At 46.1% G+C, this 6,999-nt stretch overlaps 1 long non-coding RNA gene across 1 annotated transcript; it reads left to right on the forward strand.

The window, feature by feature from the left end:
- Positions 1 to 267: 267 nt before the first annotated feature.
- On the forward strand, positions 268 to 6,758 carry LOC120228392. The gene is made up of 3 exons (XR_005527489.1): positions 268 to 407; positions 3,574 to 3,643; positions 6,477 to 6,758. It is a non-coding gene; the product is annotated as an uncharacterized LOC120228392 (long non-coding RNA).
- The last annotated feature ends 241 nt before the right edge of the window (positions 6,759 to 6,999 follow it).

Genomic DNA, 6,999 nt, shown 5'->3' on the forward strand with positions numbered 1-6,999 from the left:
GTGGTGAGCAAGCTGCGCTTGGTAAACGGCACAGGCGGCTTGGCATTTGCTTTAGAAAATGGGGGCCCTGAAAGGATTCCCTGCTCCCTCCACCTTGGAGGAGCCTGGCCTCAGGCTCCCGGAGGAGGTAAGGGGTGTGGCTTACAGCGTCCGGGGTCCTTTGTCCACTGCTTCGTGCCTACAGCGCAACAAAAGCTGTCCTTACCCGCACAAAGACGGGAGGCGCGGGGCGCCCCTGACGGGCTCTCGCTAATGGGAGAGGCTGTGTAAGAAAGAAGGCAGGTGCTGGTGAGAAGCACGCGCAAGGCATCCATTTCAGGCCCCCAGAGCAGTCTGGCTTGGGGTTCAATGTCACGGGGGAAATTTCTTTGAGCCTTTAGTATAGGAGGGAGGCGCCGAAACAAAAGGTTTGGTGGGGACCGGGGTGCGGGTGGGGGAAGGTGTGGAGATGAGCTTGTGCGGGTTTGGCAAAATATAGAGAACTGAGTGCATCTATGTACAGCCAGAGTGGAGCGCCCCGCCCCTCCCCGAGCGCCCCCAACCTCGGCTGGAAGGGGGCGGGGCGGGCCGCCCCCCGGGCAGCAGAGGGTTAACCCCTCCAGGCGCCGGAGGACCAGGGACCCGGCTTGGGTCCGCGGCTGGGACGGAGAGCGGTTAAACTCTTGTTATTTTTCCTCACTTTTTTGGTTTTCATTGTGTTTGAGTTTCGGGATTTGGCTTTTTCTTTTGAATGTTTAAATATTTAGAGGGAGAAAAAAATCATCGCAGTGAAAGGATGGGAAGCCCCGCGGGTTAGGGTGTTAGGGAGTAGGGGTTGGGGAGGGGCCATCGGGAGTCCTGGTTCAGAGGAAGGGCACTCCACTGAGTCCTAAAGACCTACACTTGGGCAGAGGGGCTTCCTGCTTTGAAGACCCATCTTCCACGAGTCTGCTATGACAGCTGTTATTAATAGGGTCCACCGTCCCGCCCCATGGGCGCTCCTCCCGGACACATCATCCTGGGTGCCTGAGCCTCTGCGGGACTGGGAGGCAAGGTGATCCCCCCGGTTCAGACCGGCATCCTTATCCTTCCTCCTCTGCCGACCCAGTGGGGAAGGGCGTGTGGGAGAAGGACACAATCTCCCCGAAAGCCAAGAAAGAGAAAATTGAGATCAGGTTCCAGAAATGAGGGAAGGAGTGGCGTGGCTTACTCAATGACACTTTCGAGCTTCTTAGACAGACATTTATAAGATATTTATAAAAGGAAATGTTAAAACTTGGGTAGGGAGGGTATATTCAGCCTATGGCTCTGTGGATCAGAATTTTCCGAAGTCAGTAGGCTTCATGTCAGAGCTATTAGTCTGAGGCAAAAGGTGCTGAGCACTAAGTTCAGGTGAGAGAAGGTAAGGTGGGTGGCTGTGGCACCGTGGAGCCAGAGATTGAGACAGAAATGAGGAGGCAGAGTTATTAAGCTCCAGAATCCCAGAGGTGGAAGGAATGCATGAAGGCATTATCTGGAGGGACCTTGCTCCCCAGAGCAAGAATTGTGTTCGCCCACATTCTTGAGATGGAGGTATCCAGTCAGTTTGTACACTTCAGGCCGTAGAGAAATGACTAGGGAATGGATAATAGCCACTTCCCAATGGAACCCTGTAACTTGGAAAAGCTGGAAAGTTTTCCCGCAGCCCTGGAAAGCTGCAGAAATGGAAAGGAGTGAGGAGGAGGCTCATAAGGCAGGACCAAATAACATGTGCATCTCTCTTGCTCTGGCGGTAGTAGCTCTGATAGAGAAAACAAGCCACGGAAGATGGCGAGCTAGTGTTAAAACATCAGAACTGGATTTCCTGAACTAAGATTTACATGATAAAAATGGACTCTCTGCCGAGGACAGAGTACATCTGAATGTGATCATGACCATGGTGCTTGGTGGGGAAATCTGCCACCTGATGAACATAAGTTAAAACCGAAATTTGAGGGGCATCTGGGTGCCTCCGTCGGTTAAGTGTCAGACTCTTGTTTTTGGCGCAGGTCATGATCTCATGGTTTGTGAGTTCAAGCCTCACCTTGGGCTCCACGCTGACAGTGTGCAGTGACAGCCTGTTGGAGATTCTCTCTCTCCCTCTGTCTACTCCCCCCCCCCATAAGTAAACTTTTAAAAAACCCTGAAATTTGAGAGGAAGAGGGAGGGAAAATATTCATCTGTAATGAAAACTGGATATTGTGGAGAACAAGCTTGGCATCAGTGAAAAACAGAAAAGCAAATAAGTCCTCAGTTAAGTAACGATGTTTACATGATCTCAGAGGTAGGCTTCTATTAGGTTCAGCCAACAAGAGTCCACCAGGTGGAGTGTGTCAACTATACTTTAGTACTTCCATTAAAAAAAAAAATAAAAAAAGAGTCTACCAGCAGGAGACTGGAAGGTGGGAGGAGAGGGAAGTTGGGATATTTATTTTGTGGCTTCATGCGCTGTCTGCATCCCTCTCTAAGGACCACAGCTCTTGTTAGGTGGCAATCTGCTACAGCAACTCTTTTCAGATTCTGGCATCTACCCTTCCTTCTGCCCTTCTGGACCTTGGAATGGTAACAGGTACCTACTGCGGGTAACTCCATTCTTTGCTGGTTTCCCTTAACCCTGCCCATACTATTTAGCCAGCCTCTTTATCAAACTCTCAATTGCCCCATCTGAGAGCACCAGCCACTTCCTATGGGGACCCTGACCAGTGGAATAGTCTAATAAATGACATAAAGTTGAAATTATGATATAAGGTTATTATAAGTTCAAAGCCATCACCAAGATTTGATTGGATTCTATGATGGTAGGGATGCCCTTCATTCAAATAAACTGGTCTCATTGAAATGGGCCAAGGAGTAGGAGTCAGTTCACTCATTTAAAGAAATATTTGTTGAGTAGCTACTCTGTTGATTACATTAGGGATTGGGGAGTCAGTGATGGACAAAAGAGACAAATGTCCTGTTCTTGTGGTGTTTTCAGTGTAGTGGGGGAGAAATACATTAATCACATAGCCATAAATATAAACATATAGGTAGATACTATGATGAATCCTTGGCAAGATAATCCAAGTTTCTTTGAGAGCATTTAATAGAAGGCTAATACAGGGTAACCTCCTTTGTGGAACTGACTCTAAGCTTAGCCAGGCAAAGGCAAAAAAGGGGGAGAAAAGCACTGTAAGTGGAAGAAGGATCATGTTCAAAATTCCTGAAGCTGAAAGAGTTTTACAGATGTTCAGTAACTCTAGGAGAGGCCTCTACAGCAAGCTGAAATTGGCTTTAAATGCAATGGGGAAGCATTAGGGAGTTTTGAGGAAGAGAGTTGCATGATTTGATGTCAGAAAAGCTTGGTGGTAGTACCATGGGGACCATAGGTGAGATGCAAGGAGAATCAGGTGATGTTGCTGTGGGATGTCCTGACTACTGGTTTGCCTGACAGTTTCATGATACTTTCCTTGCCTAGAGAATTCTGAATCTAGCATGGGGGCAAGATGCAAACTGGGCTCATGGGCATAACCACTGGATGGCCTGTTCTGTCATAAACATTGCAGTGGATTACATTCTTGACCTGATTATCTCTTTCAGAAAGATGAGAAAGCAATGAGGGGAGCTTTTACTTGGGACCTAATTCTGACTCACAAGGCAGAACTTGTCGGTAAGATGGAAATATCTGGAGGAAAAGGGGAAGTTCTTGAAAGAGACATGTGATTTCAGTGTGTGTGTGTGTGTGTGTGTGTGTGTGTGTGAGAGAGAGAGAGAGAGAGAGAGAGAGAAAGGAAAGATAAAGAGAGAGAGAGAGAGAGAGAGAGAGAGCCAGAGACAGAGAGATATGCTACAAAAGCAAACCTTCAGAAAGAAGACTTCAGAGAGAAAACAACTTATGGCTAGAGAGTCAAAGAAAGAAAGGCTTAAAAGGCACTGGAAATTCTACTGCATGAGTTTTCTGGGGTTTCCATAATAAAGTACCACAGACTTGTGGCTTGAGTGAAAGAAATTAATTATGTCACAGTTCTGAGGCCAGAAGTTCAAAATCAAGGGGTCAGCAGAGCTATGAGGGAGAATCTGTCCCAGGCCTCCCTGCGTGGCTTGTGGATGGCCATCCTCTGGCTGTGTCTCTTCACATTGTCTTCCTTCTATTTGCATCTGTCTTTGTGTCCAAATTTTCCTTTTTTAGGGACGCCTGGGTGGCTCAGTCGGTTAAGTGTCCAACTTCGGCTCAGGTCATGATCTCATGGTTCGTGGGTTCGAACCCTGCATCGGACTCTGTGCTGACAGCCAGCTCAGAGCCCTAATTAGATTAGGGCCCACCTTGGTGACCTTATTTCAACCTGAATATTTCTGTAAAGACCATCTCTCCAAGTAAGGTCACATTCAGAAGTAGTGAGTGTGAGGACTCCAACATATCTATTTTTAGGGGACACAATCCAACTCACAACAGTTACCCAATAAAATTCAAGCAGAAGTTAAACCAGTTAATCTATCAAACATGGCTTGGGAGTTTATTCTGTCCCAGGTACACTGCTAAGCATGGTTTTGCTCACAAAGGAACACTTGGGCTGGTGGTAGGGTACTGGCATGTGAAAACAAATGTGACAAACGTATTTACATCTATGATACATCTATGATCTATGAGACATATGATACAGTTTAATGTAAAATTAGAGGTAAGCACAGCATATACAAAGAATAGTAGTGGTGAAAAGGATGGTTAGCTCTACTCAAGGGGGGTGGGAAAAGCTTCTTGGAGGAGGTGACATGAGCTGAGTCACCAAGGATGACAAAGAAGTGGACCAGGTGAAGTGCAAGGGGGTTCCACACAGAGGGAAGTCCATGGAGTGAGTGTATGCAAGCATGTTCATGGGGGTGGGAACATAGCTTCAGGGTCAGTGGAGGGAGATGAGGTTAGAGAAGTCAGATAATGAAGGGTCTTAGGGCTAGGATAAAGAATGTGAACTTTATCCGGAAAACTGCAAGTGTGTGCGGACACCATCTAGGGGATTTAAAGAAGGGAGTGGTATGATTAGATTTGGTTTTTGTGTGGAGAATGGATTGAGGCAGCTGAGAAGGGTTTGGAAGACTAGTGAGTGAGCAGAAGCAGAAATGAGAGAGAGTAAACAAGTGAGAGAGAGAGAGGGAGGGAGGGAAGGGAAAAGAGAAAGGGAGAGAGAATGAGAGAGGGAAGAAGGGAGAGAGAGAGAGAGAGACTGCAGGGGGCTGGACCAGGGCAGTAGTGATGGAGAGGGGAGAAACCATCACACAGAGCACTAGGGGTAGACTTCAAATCAGTTCGTGACCACTTAATTGTGAGGGACAAGGGTCAAGGGAATTTAGGATGATTCCCAGATATCTGATTTGAGGGTCTGAGTGGACTATGGTGTCACTCACAGGACAGGGACTTTAGGAGGAAGAATGGATGTTGGGGAAGATTAGACATATTGAGACTGAGATGTCTGTGAGACAGGTAGAAATATGGTGTAGAAAGTTACTGTATATATATTCTGGGACTCAGGAGAGAGGTCTGGGTTCAAGACATATTCCTAGGAATTGTCAGTAGTTGAAGTCATGCACTTGGATGAAGTTACCTAGCATGAACCTTTAGAATGGAAGGAAATGTAAGGCTTGGATACAAAAACATTTGAAAAGAGCATTCCACATGTACATAAAATGAGGAGGCTTCAAAGGAGATGGTAAAAGGCCAACCAGATTTTCCTGGAGAAAAGTGCAGTGAGTGTGTTGTCACAATATCATAGAGGAGAGAGTTAACATTGGCAGATGCCCCTGAGAGATCAGGGAGGAAAAATAATGAAAAGAATCCACTGGATTAGGCTATCTGGTGACTATTGGTTACTTCGCTGAGGTGAATTTCAGTAGAATGAGAACAATAAAGGCTAAGTTGCTTGGAGAGGAGTGAATGAAAGGGGAGAAAGTGGAGATGTATAGCATAGATGATTCTCTTAGAAACTTGGCAGTGAAGGGAAGGAGACCTTAGATAGAAGGGCATGGAGGATTGGGAGTTGTTGGGGGTTCTTCACCATGAGAAAAGCTTGGTAGTGTCTACAGTGAATGAACAAAGTAACAAGAGGGACAGGACAGAGGTACAGGAGGGAAGGAGATTTCTGGAGATGCAAAGGATGGGATTCAGAGCAAAAGTGAATGGGTTATCCTTGTAGGAAAGATATCATGATGGTGTGGTGGGTCCAGAAACCTTAGATGGACATGCAGGAAGTTGAGAAATTCCTCAATAATATTGTCTATGTTTTTTTCCCCTCAAATGTAAGAGGTGATTCATCTCTGGGGTATGAAATGGGAGGTGGTTGGATAGTAGAGATGAAAATTGATGAAGGGAATAAAAACTTGAAAAGGGGACATATTAAAAAAAGGTGGGGGGATCATATCAGTCAGAGTCCAACTGTAGCTAACACAATTGACTGTAGCTCTCTTAAGGAGAAAGGGATTTAATACTGTGAATTTGGTGCTTACAAAATCAGGGGAAAGACTGGGAGGCCAAACTCCCAATTTGAGACTCCAGGAATGAATCCCAGGCTTCTCATTCACTGACCTCCCAGAGAACTTGCCACCTCTACAGAAGTCAAGAACATGAGGAGTCTGGAAGCCACTGCTACAATGTTGAATCAAGGAGCACGCTCTTCAGCTGTGATAAAGGAATCAGCAAGTCGAGACTGAAACTTTGGATACAGGGCCAAGGTTACAAACTCCAGATTCACTGAGTGTTTCTTGTTGGCAGAACCTATGTCACAATCTAAACTAGTGCAAGGGATTCTGGGAAGTTTTTGGGTTTTTTTTAATCCAACAGGTCAAGGGCTCAGTCCCATAAGACCGCCCCTACCCCTACTTTCAAAGGACAATTACATGTCCAGGTTGTCATCTGTGCTTCTGATCTTCCATTAGAAGTTCTCAAACCCCTTTTTTCATGTTTCATAATTTGCTAGAATGGCTCACAGAGCTCAGGAAAGCACACCTTTATTCCCACTCTTAAATTCTAATTAAAAA

Source organism: Hyaena hyaena, unplaced genomic scaffold (genome assembly GCF_003009895.1).
Source record: "Hyaena hyaena isolate Hyena2069 unplaced genomic scaffold, ASM300989v1 scaffold_23, whole genome shotgun sequence".
In the NCBI taxonomy this organism is placed as follows: domain Eukaryota; kingdom Metazoa; phylum Chordata; class Mammalia; order Carnivora; family Hyaenidae; genus Hyaena; species Hyaena hyaena.